This window comes from Haliotis cracherodii, unplaced genomic scaffold, assembly GCF_022045235.1.
Source record: "Haliotis cracherodii isolate W230 unplaced genomic scaffold, xgHalCrac1.p SCAF_30, whole genome shotgun sequence".
Classification (NCBI taxonomy): Eukaryota; Metazoa; Mollusca; class Gastropoda; order Lepetellida; family Haliotidae; genus Haliotis; species Haliotis cracherodii.
The window spans coordinates 3,342,764-3,362,474 of NW_027266287.1; positions in this window are offsets into that span (position 1 = coordinate 3,342,764).

Below are 19,711 nucleotides of genomic sequence, written 5' to 3' on the forward strand. Positions count from 1 at the left end.
TATTATAACAATGTCAATGTTCTATGTCTTGTATGCAGTATGTCTCATTATTTATACATTGTTGCAGGCTGTATTTATTCACCATTCTCTTCTAAGAGAATAAACAGCCATCAGCTCACACCCTGTAGCCGTTTGTTGTGTTTACCACCCCGACAACTACCGCTACTACACAGTCGTAATGGATGGATGTTTCAACGTTCAGATACATTACCGCTGTGCGATAACCTCGTCACAACGGATAGACTGCAGTCAGAAGTTAAACAAGCTTCCTAATGGTGTACGCCTCACTCAGTTCCTCAGTTGTTCGACTAACGGTAAATGTGACCCACCGGGGCAAAAGGGACATCATGGTCGCAAGGATACAATTGTGCTGTGACGTCATAAGAAGGACGTTTGACGTCAACTTCCGTTAAAAATGGCCGTGTGTGCGGACTTTACAAAATACCTTTTTTCTCTAGTTAGTTCCTAATGTAATAAAAACATTATTTCAGACTTACATTTCAGCGTCAATTAACGTTCAGTTACTCAGACATTATATCTAAAAACTGCACGTCTTACATAAACATTACAGGTGAGGTGAGGTGAAATTGGGTTTAACGTCGCGTCCAAGATTATTGCACTTATATCGAACGTGCATGTTCGTGTGTGTGTTTGTTTTGGCTGCTTGTACTAGTCCGGACTGATGCCGATTTATAGTGCGAACTCACTGAGATACCATGCCGCAGTTTAACATGAATATCCCACTCAGACACAGTATAATGAATCCGAACCGACCAGTCCCTGTTTTAGCCACTTAATGCCGAGCGCCAGACAGAGTAACAACAAGTACCATCTTTTAACGTCTTTTGTTATGACGCGGCCGGGAATCGAACTCCCTCCGGGCGGACGCTCTACCACTAGACCAAGGAGGCGTCCCCATGAACATTTTAACTCTGAATAAGGGACTTTACAGAAAATGAGTCCAAATGTATATCTGTACTAAATATGAATATGGTAGTATGTAGTTCATTGAACCTGACAATAAATTGGATATATGTCATTGGAAAATGTTCGTGGCTTGATATTTGGCGTCAAAACGTCGATTTGCAATGTCTTAAACGGCATTGTTTTCACACTTGTTCAAAAATGTCATGGAGGAAATCAGTAAAACAAAATGCACGTGCTAGTTATGACATTCGTAACTCGTGGTAGTGGCTATAAAAAGGCAAGCATAAGCCAATAATTTGTCATTCAATTGTTAACATTTTTCAAGTTCGAAAATGCCGATCGGAACATCGCCACAGGACGTATCCAAAGAGGTGAATCGCAGTCTTCTGTAGCACCGCAGGACACATCCCTGGTTTGAGGAGGATATCGGACCGGACTGTCAGGAACCATCTTCGCGAGGCTGGAATCCGACCCAGAAGACCAGTTATCGTCCTTGTTTTGCAACAGATCCATCGACAGCCTTGGAATTTGAGAAACTGGAGACGAGTGTGGTTCAGCGATGAATCACGATTTCTTCTTCACCGGCGAGATGGAAGACAACGTGTTTATCGTCGTCGAAATGAGCGTCTTGCCCAACATTGTGTACGGGAATTCGACACTTTCGGTGGCAGTAAATTTATTGTGTTGGGGCCATATCCTACACCACGAGATCTGACTTGGTTGTGGTTCAGGGAAATTTGACAGCAAATCGCTACATGAATCAAATTCTGCAACCTCAATTTCTTCCAATCATTGACCGCCAGAGGGAGCTGTTTCAGCAGGACAACGCTACACCGCACACAGCTCGTGTCACGGTAGACTACCTTCATAATGCCAACATCAACGTTTTGCCCTGGCCGTCGAGATCAAATGATCTCAACCCAATCGAACACCTCTGGAATGAACTCGATCGACGTGTACGTCAACGTCAGAACACGCCACAGACCCTCCCACAACTGGCCAACGCGTTACAAGCAGAATGGCGCAGAATCCCGCAGAACAGATTTAGTACACTTGTCTAGTCAGTGCCTAGGAGATGCAGAGTCGTGATTGCTGCTCGGACTGCCTCTGTGGTATAGTGGTAGAGCGTCCGCCCGGAGAGCGGGAGATCCGGGGTTCGATCCCCGGCCGCGTCATACCAAAATACATTAAAAGATGGTATTTGTTGTTACCCTGTCTGGCGCACGGTATTAAAGGGCTAAAACAAGAGCTGGCCGGCTCGGAGTCCGTATACTGTGCCTGAGTGGGGTATTCATGTTAAACTGCGGCATGGTATCTCAGTGTGCGGACTAGTACAAGCAGCCACACACACACACGTGCATGCACGTCGCTATATAAGTGCAATAATCTTGGACGCGACGTTAAACCCCATTTCACCTCACCTCACCTCACCTCACCTGATTGGTGCCCGGGGCGGTCACGCGAGATTGTGGGCTTATGTGACATGACAATGAACAGTTTCAATGCCTTTGTAAAACGACAACATGTGACTATCCAGCTTAATAATTTCACATTTGTGTATATGATATTAAATTGAATATATCGACTTTATTAGGTACAATACATTATTTTTACTAAAAATCTACCTGTGCGTTTCTATTTTTTTGGAGACTGTATAAATTTATGTTTCAGTGAAATAGAAACCATAAGCACTGCCGGGCAAACGGAAGTATACACCAATGTTTGCTGGTGACTAAATCGTGAAAACATCGAATGGTTAATCGATAGTGACGTATTTGATACGGGTATCAAAGTTGCATTTTGAACCCTTGTTTCAAGTGTTTCGGCTACTGTTTTCTTCCCAGTAACGTGTTGATAACTTTCGTAAATATTTGGTCAAATCCAAGGATATATTTTCTTTTGCTCGGAAGTTTAAGCCTTACAAAACTGCTTTCCACGTTTGTCAGTTTGAATGAATGTTGTTTTACGCCACCGGTAGTAATATTCTAGCTACGTCTGCGGCTGTAAATAATCGAGTCCGGGCAAAGGAAACTAGTGACGGAACAAATGAGCCTCACCCCGCATCGTCGGTGTCAACAGGTTCTTACGACAATCATTTTGATTACTTTGACCGATTCCAGACCGGGTTTCCATGGGAACATAGCTGCTTTAAAAAGTCCGAAACTTCATTTATGGTTAAAGGAGTGCTGCATCGATGTTCAATTATGTTATATTTGTTTTTCAACGCCGCCCCAGCATTATTCCAGCTCCATGGCAATCACTGGATTGTCTGGTCCAGACTCAATTATTTACAGAGCGCAGTCATATAGCTGCATTATTGCTGAGTGCGGCGTTAAACAACACATAAACAAAACACACCGCGCGGAGCTCTGCCAAAGACGCCATTCCACTCAAAATACGGAACCCTAACAACAAGCAAAGATGATCGCACAAACATATGTTTGTGTGGGAATCTTGGATGAATGAGTAACAACTCACAAACACTTACAAACATCACGACTCAAATTAAGCGTGTCTATTGCAACGCTGTGTTTAATCAACAGGAAGCAGCGGGCACGTATGTCATTCACAGACAGAAAAACAAGCAGACTGTGTTTTACAAATCCTGGCGTCTGAACGCACAGGTGAGGGAAAAAAATATACTAACGCCGTATGCTTAAGTAGGCTTACCGCTATACTTGATAGGGCAGTGATGAATCTTTTCCACCTGTGGCTCTATCAATACATCGCCGTTTCTAATTTAGCACGTTCAGCTGCAGTTTTCATGTTAGCATCAAGCATTGGGGATGGGGGATTCTACGAGCAGCATCACAAGGGTTCTGATGTAGGTTGGAGGGAAGATAGATCTTACTAGGGGTTTTAAATGGGTAGGGCAAAAATATTCAGAAATACATACAGAAAGATAACTTTTCAAAGGTTTCAGTAATGCTTGATTTGAGTTTCAAATTGTTAAAATTTTCATAAATATTTCCAGTTTGTTAAACAAAGCCTTATTTGATGCATACAGGATGCGTATTCGTTTGGGAGGAAGTGAAAAAACAAAAGCTGCGTGTCTTTTCTATACAAACGTTTTTTTAAAAATAAAATTAATAACAAATTTAAGTATATCTTAAGAAAACGTGTGTATTAAAATAACACAGTTTATTTGTTTTTATTACCTCGTTACGGAAAAGAAATGTGACATTGGAAAATAATTTATTTCATCAGTGATGGTATACGGCTTAGCTAATTGCCCATAGGTGATGACAGACCCCAGACGTATGTTCTCTTCTCTCTCGTCTCTAATGTAAGCGGTGATGCCTACCGCTTACATCCCATATGCACCGTTTACAGTGATTCTTGGAAGAGATCATTATCAGTGGCGTATTAATACACAAGCACACCTGTTTTTTTCTCCGAGGGTACCAAAAGGTACTTAACGGTAACATGCAGGTGGTTCATCACGTGATCTAGTCGTGTGACTGCATGTCGATAGCAGCCGGTTTAGTGCGTGGCGTGACGGGATGTTGTGTCTACAATGTAGCAGGCTGTGCACGTGAAGAACGTGCTTGTGCACGTGAAGAACGTGCTTGTGCACATGAAACCAGTGAACTCGAACAGCGTGGAGGGAATATCGGGGCTCTTGTTACTGTTAGGAAAGGTCACCGTGGCATTTTTCGTCTTTCGGTCAGGTCATTTGAAGGAATAATCTTCAAATGTTTCATTTGAGGAGGTTAACCACTTTTTAAAATATAAAAAGCCCCTGTTTTGCTGTTGAAGAAGAATTATATATGGCGAGTCTTTGCTCATGTTGAACATTGATTTTTTCCCAACTTTGACACATAAGCTCTTATCATCTGGACTTGAACTAATCTCGTTTCTTAATTTTTTAACAACGGGGCCAAAATGGAACTTAATCATACCTCGTTGTTGAGAAACTGTTTGTTTGTTTGTTTTGTAACGCCGTACACAGCAATATTCCAGCTATATGACGGCGGTCTGATAATAGTCGAGTCTATACCAAAAAATTCAGTGATTGACAACATGAGCATCGATCCACGCAATGGGGATACGATGACATGCATCAACCAAGTCAGCGAGCCTGGCCACCCGATCCCGCAGTCGCCTCTTACGACAAGCATAGTCGCCTTTTAGGGCAAGCATGGGTTGCTGAAGACCTATTCTAACCTGTTCTTCACGGGTCGGAGTTAATACGTGTCCTTCTATTCAGTGAGTGAGTAAGCTGAGTTTGACGCCATTTTGAATAGCGTGTCAGCTTAATGTGAAAGTAAATTTTAAAGTCCGAAGTAATGCAGGTCAAAAACGTGTACCATTTTAGTGAAAACCACAAGCACGGCTGTGGTGCTGACAAACCTAGAAGTCGGAATAAACCGGCATTCGAAGCCACGATCATAGGTGCATGGAGCGCCCAAGGGACGCAACTCTGCACAGCGAATTGCGGTGCATTAGACGCCTTGACCCTGTCTGTAAGATACGACTACAGTGGAGAATCAGGTTGTCTCTGAGTGAAGCGGATAGTTGATCATGCTTTCGTCCTCTTGTTTGACGGGCCAAAATTATTTCCGTAATGGGAACATACTGTTTGATGCTATTAGTCACCTTCACGTTAATATGTATAAGAACTTGTGCTTAACTAGTTCAGCTGAATATCATTTTTAAAAAAACGGGAATGGTATTCTGTTAAAACATCGTTTAAGTAATTAATAAAACGCTTAGGACTAGACAATCTTTTGAATTTAACAAAAGCAAGGTTGAGGCTGTAAGCATAGTCTATCAAACAGACCCTGATACAAATAAATCCAATACAGCCCATGCAAGTCTATAATGTATGGCAAGTCTAGATTACTACAGTATCAGGAAGAGAGTCTCTGGGCTCCTTTTCATTATATTTTTATATAGATAATTTAACAACTTCTTTTTTCTGTAACGAATGGTGTCATAAATCATTGCAAAACGGAAAGGTTTCTTCCGAACACCTGCAACATGTGTTTCTTGTTTACTTAATCGTGGTGAGATAATTACAGTGTCGGAAATAAACAGCAGAAGAAGGTACACACCCATGTTTTATGTTGGCTAAAAATGAAACAAACAAGAAATGGTTATTCCATGGTGATGTATTTGATACAGTTATCACAGATGTGTTTGGGATCTTAAGTTTGCGGTTTTGATGGTTTTTTGGTGCACACTTCTGTCCCTTATGAGAGCCAGGATCCGATAAGCGTGGGGTCCCCCTGATTATGACCCATGGTTTGTCTGCACAACACTCGTAGGTTTCATAGGAGTGTAACCCCCTAAGACCTGCATCAATTGCGCTTTCTTTAGGATGGGCGGTGGGGCGGTGGGGCGTTGGGCGATGGGGCTATGGGGCTATGGGGCGGTGAGATAAAGGGTTCGCTCGTCACGCCAAAGACCCGGGTTCTATTCCCCACATGGGAATAATTTATGAAGCCCATTTCTGGTGTCCCCCGCCGTAATATTGCTGGAATATTGCTGGAATATTGCTAAAAGTGGCGTAAAATACAACTTAACTCAACTAGCTCTTTCTTCTGATACCTCATGACATAACGTACATACTTATCAAATACGCGTTAAACCCAAATTATTATTATTATCTTATTTCTGCACAGAATGATGTACTTTGCCTCGAGTATTGAGGCTTTGAACATCAACCCATCATACTAGATAATAATAATCACGGTCTTGGTCAAGTTCGTGCAATTTGAAAGGCGCAGAACATGTGATATTTTACGGCGCTTCTTCTTATTTTTGTAATTCTGTAATTCAGTAATTTTGCAGCAACATGACATTAAATCAAGCTAACTTTGATCCTTTGTTTTCAGACGGTATTACGTTGACACAATCATAGTGGTATACATGATACTGTTGACAGTGATATATCTACAGTTATCTGTGGACATATATAGATATTGTTAAAATTGAAACCCACAACATGACATAGTAATTCCGCAGCAACATGACATAATAATTCCACATCAACATGACATAATAATTCCACATCAACATGACATAATAATTCCGAGGAAACATGACATAGTAATTCTGCAGCAACATGACATAGTAATTCCGCAGCAACATGACATAATAATTCCACATCAACATGACATAATAATTCTGCAGCAACATGACATAGTAATTCTGCAGCAACATGACATAGTAATTCTGCAGCAACATGATATAGTAATTCTGCAGCAACATGACGTAATCATTCCGCAGCAACATGTCGTCATCATTTCGCGGCAAAATGACGTGTGAATTCCGCAGCAACACGACATTGGCCAAGAATGGCCACCTACATCTATGGTCTGTAGGGTATCCAACCCTTTTGTAATCGGTGACAAGCGAATGTTTTGACCAGCGGACTACAAAACTGTCTCCGTAGATGTATGGCTGGGTTCTAACAAGTGCAGTAATTTGAAGATGGGTTTTCTCGTCAAGTTGTCCATCCGAGTTCGTTTCCCAACACGGCTAAACTTTGTGAAAACCTTTTTTCTGAAATGTCATTGCTGGGATTTTTGTCTGAACAGAAGCGCCTGAAAATCCTACGCACTGATGACTAAAGTCCTGTTATAAAGCCATGACTTCTCACACACAGTAAGTAATAAGGATAAAAAAACACTCTACAATATACCGTTACGTGTCGATTCCCAAATTGAAACAATTTTTAACTCCAAATCTGTACCCAACAAACAACCAACAAGTGGCATACAATCAACAAATGTATTACAAAATTCACTAAGTTTGCAAATGAATACAAATTACTGCACAACAATTACAATGGCTGTACATTATAGAGTGATTGTACAATATTTAATGGCAATATATAATATGATGGCAGTGGTCAATATCAAATACAAAAATACAGTGGTGGTAGCAAAAGTCAGTGCTAATAGTATCTTCACACAGTGACTACGGCGGTCAAGCTTCCGAGATGGTCATAGGCAGAGATTTCGGGGTGATCCTCACACGAAAGCTGGTCTTGATGTATACTCAGATGAAAATGTGTGAGAGAGGCACGTTCTTGTCCATTTGACACTAGCATCTAAATATAGTAACTTCCTCAAAACTGCTTACATTAAACAGTATTACATTCCTGACAACATATCACTGTCGAAATACAATGCAATATGCGTCTACCGAATTTCAACAGAAACAAAGTAGTTAAATGCAGTTACAATCATTATTTTACAATAAATTACACTACCATATAACAATATATAAATTAAGCACCACTCTATGTAATTAAGCACCACTCTATATAATTAAGCACCACTCACCTTGCTTCCTTAAGAAATGACCGGTGTGGTTGTAGTTCGAAACACAAGCAGCAAATTGACATTGATTATCTATCATAAAACAAGGACTGGTAGGATCGGGGTCAGTATACTGTGTCTGAGTGGGATATTCAACTGCGTCGGCATCAATGTCGGACTATTACAAGCAGCTACACACATACACGTGTATGCAATAATCTTGGACGCGACGTTAAACCCCATCTCACCTCACCTCACCTCACCTCGCCTCGCCTCGCCTCGCCTCGCCTCACCTCACCTCACCTCACCTCACCTCACCTGACCTCACCTCACCTCACCTCACCCCAGTCAGCAAGGAAGGGCCTGTGGAGATTTTTGAGAAGACTATCAGGCCGATGTGGAAGAGATTGATGACCCAGAGAGTTTTTGCATCTTAAGCTGCATCAATATCAAAGCTCAAAACAAAGATAAACAATTCAATTGAAGAGTAGCAAACAATGTTAAGGACGCCCAAATGTTAAGGACCCAGACAAGAACTGTTGTCACCGAGGCTGTGATGTAGGTCGTGCTGATGAGTCGATTGCTGTATACAGCAGAGTGATATAGTATCTTATTTTGACACTAACATTATTGGTGCTTTTTACAACCCTTCATTTAAGTATGATTAAATTAATCTTTCTTAACATTAACCCTTGCTACAAATCTTAATATGAAAATTACTCTTAATGTAAAAATCGTTACATCAAGGGTTCAGGGTTAAACCTTGTTACAACTCTTAATGTAAATATTACTCTTAATGCAAAAGCCGTGATATGACTGGAATACTGTTAAAAGCGGCGTTAAACACAACTCACTCACTCACTTAATGTAAAAGTCGTTACATTAAGGGATCTAGTGACAGGTAATTCTTTTCTTGCATTTAGAGTTATCACTATCAATAATACTTGTCGGACATTCATGAAACTTCGCAGATTTGATTGATCGGTAAGATAGTAGGAGACGTTTTTTTAGAGTAAATGTTGATGACATAAGTTTGGTGCAGCGCCACGAACACAAGCTCACGGCGGACCTTCGTACCAGGTGAGCTATAAATACTATCTTCCAACATACTTTATGAATAAATCGAATTGGATTGTGAATAGATTTCGCATGGCGGATGTCTCGAAGGGGGTCGAAGTAGTGTAAAACGATTGTCCCCCAGAGATGGTACGGGAAAGGGAACTTTTTATGGGTGAAAAACACTGTTTTTCTGTATTTTCAAGTGAGCTACTGTGTGTTCAAGGGGATGGTAACGCCACAGTTACTGAGGTTTTATGCGATAGAGTAGAGCAGGAATAACTGCCAAGATGTTTGGCACACGCTCTCTGGTCAAGGGCTTAAATCTTCAGGAATTCGGTTTAACGCCTACAACAACCACCAGCGGTTTACAAAACAGTTTAGTCAGTTTACCGGTGTCAACTCCAAAATATTAATCCAACTTGCCAGAATCTGAAAAGCTAAAGCTGCGCTCCCTTGTCAATGTTTTGGATCATTTTGACGTAAGCGACTCAGCATATCGCGAAATTTCCCAAATTCACAGAGAATGACCAAGAACTCACACAGTGGTAGGGGCATGTAATGAGATGCCGTCTTCTGTAGTCATTCAACGTGTGCCAGGTAATGTGCCGGGAGCAATGCTTAGCTTTAAGGATGAGCTCAGGAAGAAGATAGCGCAGCATATCAAAGATAATCCTGACGTAGATAAGGTGTGTGTTAATATTGGCGGGGATGGCACCAAAGTAGGATTTTTAATTGTGTCATCTTTACATTCCACATTGTCGAGCCTTGCGCTCCCTTGTCAATGTTTTTGATCATTTTGACGTGAGCAACTCAGCATATCACGAAATTTCACAAATTAAAAGAGAATAACCAAGAACTCACACAGTGGTAGTGAGATGTCGTCTTCTGTTGTCATTCAATGTGTAAAACGATTGTCCCCTGGAGATGGTACGTAAGACCACGTCATTCAAAGTATATTTTTTACTGTCACACTTTTAATCGCAGAATAGATGTAACTGTGTTCTTTTAATATGGCTAAATGTGTCACTAATCGCCAACAGCTGAAGGGATGACGTAAATCCTGTTATTTTCCGTGCAGAAGCAAACGTACTGTAAGTCCCCATGGTCCCTAGTATGGTGATCTCCTCTCAGTTGCTGGCGATCTTATTTTTTTATATTGTATCGTTACAAACTGGGAAATCTTTTTTATGGTTGTATACTAGTTTTAAATAATAATCTGAGATATTCTTGTTATTGTACTCTCCTTTGTTGACAGGCTTTTATTATCTAAATGTATGACTTTTGTTTGTCCCGATATGGCTGAAATACAGCCGATTTGACTATAAACCTTAACTCACTCACTCACTCACTTAGGCCATCTTGCATGCATGGAAAAAAAATAAGCTAACGAGAACTGTGCAATGGGGATTTAAATACCCCCGCAGACGTATGATAATGTTAACATGAGTATCCAAATGTACCTCTCACCCAAATAGGGGGCACGGTTCACACCCCATTTTCGCACCCCAGAAAATCTAGACCATATACCACTGCCCACAATACAAACAACAACACACAGAACTATATAACACCCTCCCCCCAAAAATACAAAAAAACAATACAACACTATTACTACAACCTTCCAATGACATATCCAAAAACTCTCATCTATCTAAGTTCCTAAATTCAACCAATCTTATTAACATACTTTGGATCAGTCCCAACAAATCATCAGCACCTCAACAGACAGCGTCCTCTCACCCCTGCCACGCCCCCCTGCTTAAGCCCAACGTTTACTAGAGTAGGTTTCCCTGTTATATTCCCTTTTTCCTTTATAATAAACTATCACCCATATTACACTTAATATATCAGCTTAACTGATCTTATATTATATCACTAGTGCTATCCCCTCGTTATACTTATCTTAGACTAGGCTCCTCAACAGCTCTCAATACCACTAAGCTTTCTTCTCCCATTCAACCCTCTTTTCTAATTTTTTTCTATCTTTACCCCCTCTAATTTACAGTTTTTTGGGCCAGCCGATTACTCGTTATTCCCAACTAGTAATTTTTATTTTTAACCTGTCTGGTCCCGACTGCGAAATAGCCTACGGTTAAAGCGGTCGTAAAATAACTAAAATATCTCTCTCTCTCTCTCTCTCTCTCTCTCTCTCTCTCTCTCTCTCTCTCTCTCTCTCTCTCTCTCTCATAGCATTAATTCACCCGATGAAGGTGTAAGTAGATACTCCGATATGATCCTCATTATAAAGAAGTTGACATCCACAAATTCTCTTCTTTATGTGTAACACTTGTAAATGCCATTCAAAGACTACATTAAGGTATCTAAACCTCATAATCTGACATATAGATCAGAATATTTATGAATACACTATTTCTCTCAATACCCGAAGGAGTGCGCTATTATGATTATATTTGTAATAACATACATGATTCTTCATAAGCAGCCTCCATTTCAAAGTGAAAATGAACTCAAAACAACTCATGGCTTTTTGTATATAGTGTATATAGTTTTTCCACAGTGTATCGTGTATGAATTAATTATTGAAATACATCTGTTCAACCAATCCAACTGAAATCAGTAAACGTGCGGATCACTTGTCAGAAATAGTAACAATTGCCGGAAACATACCGAAATCACTTCTTATAGCCAATAGCAACATTACAACACTTGAGTCATTGCGTTCGGAGCGTGACGGTTTTATGGCCTTATTAATTATCCACTAGACTCAGTTTCGACGCGAATATGACTGCAAGATTGTTGATGATGGTTGAGTAAAGCAACAATTTCTTGCTCAACATCAACGAAAAAAATACTAGTTGTGAAATATGTTACTGATGAAACGTTTCTAATGGACACATCAGTTACTTATAAGGCTTTACCTTCTCGATAGGATCATAAGGTTTACAACCAACCAAATATATTTCAGACGTTGTACCGAACTGATATAATCTAAACAAATATGTATTTGCAAATGAAAAGGTATTGGCAAACATCAATGTAAGTCTTTGACATGTTCAATAGTCTATATTTTGTTTTCAGGGTGTACTCTATCTTGTGCAATGGCAGGGGTACTCAATAGAGGACTGCACCTGGGAGCCTGAACATCATCTGCCAAGTCATTTGATTCAGTCTTTCCACCAACCAGATGCCTGTCCACAGCTGATATCTGCATTTTTTCTAGATGTAGAGAGAGGATTCCAGGCACGTCTGAAGTCAGGTTTTCTGTACCGTGTCCTTTGGACATGGTTAGGTCTGTGTACCATTCTGATGGCGAGGTGCATCTCCAGCAAGCTGATTTTACCAAACATTTTCTATCTGACCACTGGTGGTATCATGTCAACGTCAATGGAGAGGGAACGTGTGTGGACTTCCCTGTGAGGTCCTGTCCTGGTGACTTCCACCTGGGTGGTCCGTGATGGTCGTGAAGACCCCCGTGGAGACATTACAGTTTGCTGTGCTCACTCGAGCTTGTGATGCAGCCTTCATTTCAAAGTGACAATGAACTCAAAACAACTCATGGCATTTTGTATATAGTTTATATAGTTTTTCCACAGTGTATATAACCTTAAATTGTTTGTTCAAAATGTATGACAACATTACGTATATGTAGCGGCCATAACATTTCCGAGTCCCGTGATGGGATTCGAACCATGGACTTTCTGATCAGAGGTCGGACGCCTTGTCCACATGACCAAAGAGGTTAACCCCGTCAGCAAGCCGACAAGGTAAGGATGTCATCTGTGGGACGACTCCGCGCCCTGCTACATATACACAGAACTTGAATTTCAAGGACTCTTTATCATTTTCCACTGACGTCAGTCCGTTTCTGAATAAGAAACATTTAGAACGGGTTGACAAAATTGCTATATCTTTGTTTGTTACTCATAAATTTCTGAAACAGCTCCATACTGCAAAATGCCACTATGGTAATCTGCCATACATAGCCATTGTAAATACTCAACTAAAGCACATGCAGTAATGTCAGACAGACAGGATGGAAACACACATTGGACGTGTTTGTGGCTCAGTGTCCTCCAAATTGAAAAGTAAATATATATCTGCAGAAAAAGGGAACTTTTTATGGGTGAAAAACACTATTTTGAAGTGAGCTACTGTGTGTTCAAGGGGATGGTAACGCTACAGTTACTGAGGTTTTAGGCGATAGAATAGAGCCGGAATCACACGGCCAAGATGTTTGGCACACGCTCTCTGGTCAAGGGCCTTCACCTCTACACCAAGCTATATCTGATAATCTCTGTTGTTACTTCAGGAATTCGGTTTAATGCCTACAACAACCAGCGGTTTACAAAACAGTTTAGTCAGTTTACCGGTGTCAACTCCAAAATATTAATCCAACTTGCCAGAATCTGAAAAGCTAAAGCTGCGCTCCCTTGTCAATGTTTTGGATAATATTGACGTAAGCGACTCAGCATATGACGAAATTACCCAAATTCACAGAGAATTACCAAGAACTCACACAGTGGTAGGGGCACGTAATGAGATGCCGTCTTCTGTAGTCATTCAACGTGTGCCAGGTAATGTGCCGGTGGCGATGCTTAGCTTTAAGGATGAGCTCAGGAAGAAGATAGCGCAGCATATCAAATATAATCCTGACGTAGATAAGGTGTGTGTTAATATTGGCGGGAATGGCACCAAAGTAGGATTTTTAATTGTGTCATCTTTACATTCCACATTGTCGAGCCTTGCGCTCCCTTGTCAATGTTTTTGATCATTTTGACGTGAGCAACTCAGCATATCACGAAATTTCACAAATTAAAAGAGAATAAGCAAGAACTGACACAGTGGTAGTGAGATGTCGTCTTCTGTTGTCATTCAACGTGTAAAACGATTGTCCCCTGGAGATGGTACGTAAGACCACGTCATTCAAAGTATATTTTTTACTGTCACACTTTTAATCGCAGAATAGATGTAACTGTGTTCTTTTAATATGTCTAAATTTGTCACTAATCGCCAACAGCTGAAGGGATGACGTAAATCCTGTTATTTTCCGTGCAGAAGCAAACGTACTGTAAGTCCCCATGGTCCCTAGTATGGTGATCTCCTCTCAGTTGCTGGCGATCTTTTTTTTTTATATTGTATCGTTACAAACTGTGAACTCTTTTTTATGGTTGTATACTAGTTTTAAATAATAATCTGTGATATTCTTGTTATTGTACTCTCCTTTGTTGACAGGCTTTTATTGTTTAAATGTATGACTTTTGTTTGTCCTGATATGGCTGAAATACAGCCGATTTGACTATAAACCTTAACTCACTCACTCACTCACTTAGGCCATCTTGCATGCATGGAAAAAAAATAAGCTAACGAGAACTGTGCAATGGGGATTTAAATACCCCCGCAGACGTATGATAATGTTAACATGAGTATCCAAATGTACCTATCACCCAAATAGGGGGCACGGGTCACACCCCATTGTCGCACCCCAGAAAATCTAGACCATATACTGAACCACTGCCCACAATACAAACAACAACACACAGAACTATATAACACCCCCCCCCCCCCCCCCCCCCCCAAAAAAAAAAAATACAAAAAAACAATACAACACTATTACTACAACCTTCCAATGACATATCCAAATACTCTCATCTATCTAAGTTCCTATAATCAACCAATCTTATTAACATACTTTTGATCAGTCCCAACAAATCATCAGCACCTCAACAGACAGCGTCCACTCACCCCTGCCACGCCCCCCTGCTTAAGCCCAACGTTTACTAGAGTAGGATTCCCTGTTATATTCCCTTTTTCCTTTAAAATAAACTATCACCCATATTACACTTAATATATCAGCTTAACTGATCTTATATTATATCACTAGTGCTATCCCCTCGTTATACTTATCTTAGACTAGGCTCCTCAACAGCTCTCAATACCACTAAGCTTTCTTCTCCCATTCAACCCTCTTTTCTAATTTTTTTCTATCTTTACCCCCTCTAATTTACAGTTTTTTGGGCCAGCCGATTACTCGTTATTCCCAACTAGTAATTTTTATTTTTTAACCTGTCTGGTCCCGACTGCGAAATAGCCTACGGCTAAAGCGGTCGTAAAATAACTAAAATCTCTCTCTCTCTCTCTCTCTCTCTCTCTCTCTCTCTCTCTCTCTCTCTCTCTCTCTCTCTCTCTCTCTCTCTCTCTCTCTCTCTCTCTCTCTCTCTCTCTCTCTCTCATAGCATTAATTCACCCGATGAAGGTGTAAGTAGATACTCCGATATGATCCTCATTATAAAGAAGTTGACATCCACAAATTCTCTTCTTTATGTGTAACACTTGTAAATGCCATTCAAAGACTACATAAAGGTATCTAAACCTCATAATCTGACATATAGATCAGAATATTTATGAATACACTATTTCTCTCAATACCCAAAGGAGTGCGCTATTATGATTATATTTGTAATAACATACATGATTCTTCATAAGCAGCCTCCATTTCAAAGTGAAAATGAACTCAAAACAACTCATGGCTTTTTGTATATAGTGTATATAGTTTTTCCACAGTGTATCGTGTATGAATTAATTATTGAAATACATCTGTTCAACCAATCCAACTGAAATCAGTAAACGTGCGGATCACTTGTCAGAAATAGTAACAATTGCCGGAAACATACCGAAATCACTTCTTATAGCCAATAGCAACATTACAACATTTGAGTCATTGCGTTCGGAGCGTGACGGTTTTATGGCCTTATTAATTATCCACTAGACTCAGTTTCGACGCGAATATGACTGCAAGATTGTTGATGATGGTTGAGTAAAGCAACAATTTCTTGCTCAACATCAACGAAAAAAATACTAGTTGTGAAATATGTTACTGATGAAACGTTTCTAATGGACACATCAGTTACTTATAAGGCTTTACCTTCTCGATAGGATCATAAGGTTTACAACCAACCAAATATATTTCAGACGTTGTACCGAACTGATATAATCTAAACAAATATGTATTTGCAAATGAAATGGTATTGGCTAACATCAATGTAAGTCTTTGACATGTTCAATAGTCTATATTTTGTTTTCAGGGTGTACTCTATCTTGTGCAATGGCAGGGGTACTCAATAGAGGACTGCACCTGGGAGCCTGAACATCATCTGCCGAGACATTTGATTCAGTCTTTCCACCAACCAGATGCCTGTCCACAGCTGATATCTGCATTTTTTCTAGATGTAGAGAGAGGATTCCAGGCACGTCTGAAGTCAGGTTTTCTGTACCGTGTCCTTTGGACGTGGTTAGGTCTGTGTACCATTCTGATGGCGAGGTGCATCTCCAGCAAGCTGATTAAACCAAACATTTTCTATCTCACCACTGGTGGTATCATGTCAACGTCAATGGAGAGGGAACGTGTGTGGACTTCCCTGTGAGGTCCTGTCCTGGTGACTTCCACCTGGGTGGTCCGTGATGGTCGTGAAGACCCCCGTGGAGACATTACAGCTTGCTGTGCTCACTCGAGCTTGTGATGCAGCCTTCATTTCAAAGTGACAATGAACTCAAAACAACTCATGGCATTTTGTATATAGTTTATATAGTTTTTCCACAGTGTATATAACCTTAAATTGTTTGTTCAAAATGTATGATAACATTACGTATGTGTAGCGGCCATAACATTTCCGAGTCCCGTGATGGGATTCGAACCACGGACTTTCTGATCAGAGGTCGGACGCCTTGTCCACATGACCAAAGAGGTTAACCCCGTCAGCAAGCCGACAAGGTAAGGATGTCATCTGTGGGACGACTCCACGCCCTGCTACATATGCACAGAACTTGAATTTCAAGGACTCTTTATCATTTTCCACTGACGTCAGTCCGTTTTCTGAATAAGAAACATTTAGAACGGGCTGACAAAATTGCTATATCTTTGTTTGTTACTCATAAATTTCTGAAACAGCTCCATACTGCAAAATGCCACTATGGTAATCTGCCATACATAGCCATTGTAAATACTCAACTAAAGCACGTGCAGTAATGTCAGACAGACAGGATGGAAACACACATTGGACGTGTTGGTGGCTCAGTGTCCTCCAAAATGAAAAGTAAATATATATCTGGCAGAAAAAGGGAACTTTTTATGGGTGAAAAACACTGTTTTTCTGTATTTTGAAGTGAGCTACTGTGTGTTCAAGGGGATGGTAACGCTACAGTTACTGAGGTTTTAGGCGATAGAATAGAGCCGGAATCACACGGCCAAGATGTTTGGCACACGCTCTCTGGTCAAGGGCCTTCACCTCTACACCAAGCTATATCTGATAATCTCTGTCGTTACTTCAGGAATTCGGTTTAATGCCTACAACAACCACCAGCGGTTTACAAAACAGTTTAGTCAGTTTACCGGTGTCAACTCCAAAATATTAATCCAGCTTGCCAGAATCTGAAAAGCTAAAGCTGCGCTCCCTTGTCAATGTTTTGGATCATTTTGACGTAAGCGACTCAGCATATCGCGAAATTTCCCAAATGCACAGAGAATGACCAAGAACTCACACAGTGGTAGGGGCACGTAATGAGATGCCGTCTTCTGTAGTCATTCAACGTGTGCCAGGTAATATGCCGGGAGCAATGCTTAGCTTTAAGGATGAGCTCAGGAAGAAGATAGCGCAGCATATCAAAGATACATCTGACGTAGATAAGGTGTGTGTTAATATTGGCGGGGATGGCACCAAAGTTAGTAGGATTTCTTATTTTGTCATCTTTACATTCCACATTGTCGAGCCTTGCAAGACACTAACATCTTTAAATTTAAATACCCTTGCCATTATACAATGTAAAGAAGATTACCATAGTTTGAAATCCTGTCTTTATCCTATGTTTAATGACATCAATGATATTGTAACTGTGGGTCATATCCAAGTGGGTTGCAGAGAGACTGGAATTGACATTCCTTTTTCGTCAGACATGAAAATGATTTAAATAATGTTAGGCCTAGCTGGCGCTACTGGCAATTATGCTTGTCCCTGGTGCAAAGTGCATAAGAATGACAGACACGACGTGACTAAGGCCTGGGATTATTATGACACAGGGGAACTCAGGCGTACAGTAGAGGACATGACACAATGTGCAGACAAATGTTCCCATCGTGCTCTCCATGCCCCGCTTATAAAACTTGAGGTTCAAAACTACATTGGAGATGAGTTGCATCTACTACTTAGGATAACAGATGTGCTAGAAAGGAATTTGATAGTGGAGTCATGCGACATGGATAAGTGTTAAGTCGAAAAGAAAGAGAAGGCAAGACATGTTTATAACTTACAAAATAACATTTCGTTTTATAACTTTTGAAAAATATATTGTTCTGTCATGTTCTGCAATACTGAATTTTACGGGTCGTGTCTATAAGATGTTACGACATTTATAGACTGTAAGAATGTGTTATGTGAAATAGGTTTTAAACTTACTTAGCTTTGGATTTATGTCGCTGAAAGGAACAAAATCTTTGTGGGTCATGTCATATTCAATATCCCAAAATATCAACATGCTTTGAACATAACATGTTCATGAAAAAGGTGGAATGAAGTTTTTGGTGTCATTTATTAGTTACCCCGTCCCGCTCGCGAGTCAACACGGGGTACGTCTCTAAGAGTCAGATAAGAAATGTCAACTTTTGTGCGATGTCCAATCAAAACACATTTGGATCCATGGTTATCTGCATATTTCATCACTTTGCTTTGATAAATACAGCAGCAAGCAAGAGTCGAGCAAGGATTGTAGAAATGTCCATATTTGAACGGACATGTTTAAGCTCTTCCTTGGTGTTGATGTTGTAAGCATCTCGGAGCATGATACACCAAGTACCAAAACTGTTTTAGCGGTTTAGAGAGGGTTGGGTGGGTCGGTGGAGTGTGCACACCTCTAATATGAAGACAGAGATCATATCAGATGACTAAACATTAGCTGAGATAATGATAAGGGTAAGATCTTATGAAAATTGTTTGAACTCACATTCTTGTGTAACTTAACGATACATCGTAATTTCACTGAGCTGAGTTAATCTGGACTGGGTATTCTCTGTTATTTATTTGTAAGTGAATCGTGAAAGGCTGTTGCACGCTGGTAATCGTGAAAAACATTGTGAAAAGTGATATTCATATGGTGATGACTGGTTATAAATTCAAAGACAGCTTTCTCAACATTGCTGACACATGATGAAATCTTGAAGAAGTTTCACCTATAGAAGATGCTTTCAAGCAACACATGTTGAGAGCCATGTTTCAGACGACAATATGGCTGCAGATATATCGCTCATCTCATCTACAGTGACAGATCATATGTCATTTGAACCTGAGGCTTGAGTGACAGTGCAGTGACGGCAGAGACTATATGACTATATGTATCTTACTGCATTGGAGAAAAATAATGGATTACTCTGGGAAAAGGGTCAAAAATAGGGCAAATTATCTACATTTTGACCAGGACTCCGTTCCGTTGCTTTTGTAATAAAATGT